Source organism: Triticum aestivum, unplaced genomic scaffold (genome assembly GCF_018294505.1).
Source record: "Triticum aestivum cultivar Chinese Spring unplaced genomic scaffold, IWGSC CS RefSeq v2.1 scaffold100969, whole genome shotgun sequence".
In the NCBI taxonomy this organism is placed as follows: Eukaryota; Viridiplantae; Streptophyta; class Magnoliopsida; order Poales; family Poaceae; genus Triticum; species Triticum aestivum.
The window spans coordinates 18,262-19,373 of NW_025228656.1; the positions used below are offsets into that span (position 1 = coordinate 18,262).

Sequence of the window (1,112 nt, forward strand, 5' to 3'; positions counted from 1 at the left end):
GTGCTTTAGTGCTGGTATGATCGCATCCGACATGTTATCCCGGTCTTCGTCCCTTATCCTTGCCCCTCCCAGCTCCACTACAAAGACGATTGTACATTGCTTTGGCCGCTCCCTCTCAACTACGGAGACGAGTTTAACGCGGTTTCCACCCCTCCCTCTCAACCGCACCAGTGCACGCTTGCCGCGCCACAACGCCGACGCTGGACCCGTGAATCGTGAGCACCCAGCTATGACTTACCGCACTCGTGCAAAATAATAAAACACGGTAAATATATTACTTACACGTGCGTTTTGTTTTGCAAGCGGCGCGAAAAAAATTAAAAAGGGAATGCAACACGAGGACTCCCAGGAGGTCACCCATCCTAGTACTACTCTCGCCCAAGCACGCTCGCCCAAGCACGCTTAACTTCAGAGTTCTGATGGGATCCGGTGCTTTAGTGCTTGTATGATCGCATCCGACATGTTACCCCGGTCTTCGTCCCTTATCCTTGCCCCTCCCAGCTCCACTACAAAGACGATTGTACATTGCTTTGGCCGCTCCCTCTCAACTACGGAGACGAGTTTAACGCGGTTTCCACCCCTCCCTCTCAACCGCACCAGTGCACGCTTGCCGCGCCACAACGCCGACGCTGGACCCGTGAATCGTGAGCACCCAGCTATGACTTACCGCACTCGTGCAAAATAATAAAACACGGTAAATATATTACGTACACATGCGTTTTGTTTTGCAAGCGGCGCGAAAAAAATTAAAAAGGGAATGCAACACGAGGACTTCCCAGGAGGTCACCCATCCTAGTATTACTCTCGCCCAAGCTTAACTTCGGAGTTCTGATGGGATCCGGTGCTTTAGTGCTGGTATGATCGCATCCGACATGTTACCCCGGTCTTCGTCCCTTATCCTTGCCCCTCCCAGCTCCACTACAAAAACGATTGTACATTGCTTTGGCCGCTCCCTCTCAACTACGGAGACGAGTTTAACGCGGTTTCCACCCCTCCCTCTCAACCGCAGCAGTGCACGCTTCCCGCGCCACAACGCCGACGCTGGACCCGTGAATCGTGAGCACCCAGCTATGACTTACCGCACTCGTGCAAAATAATAAAACACGGTAAAT

The 1,112-nt window shown here is 52.5% G+C and overlaps 1 non-coding gene and 1 pseudogene across 1 annotated transcript; both read right to left on the reverse strand.

Annotated features, from left to right (window-relative positions):
• Positions 1-325: 325 nt before the first annotated feature.
• Positions 326-457, reverse strand: LOC123174495 (uncharacterized; annotated as a pseudogene).
• Positions 458-754: 297 nt separating this feature from the next.
• LOC123174494 (5S ribosomal RNA) lies at positions 755-869 on the reverse strand. Its single transcript, XR_006487104.1, has one exon. It is a non-coding gene; the product is annotated as a 5S ribosomal RNA (ribosomal RNA).
• Between the last annotated feature and the right edge of the window lie 243 nt (positions 870-1,112).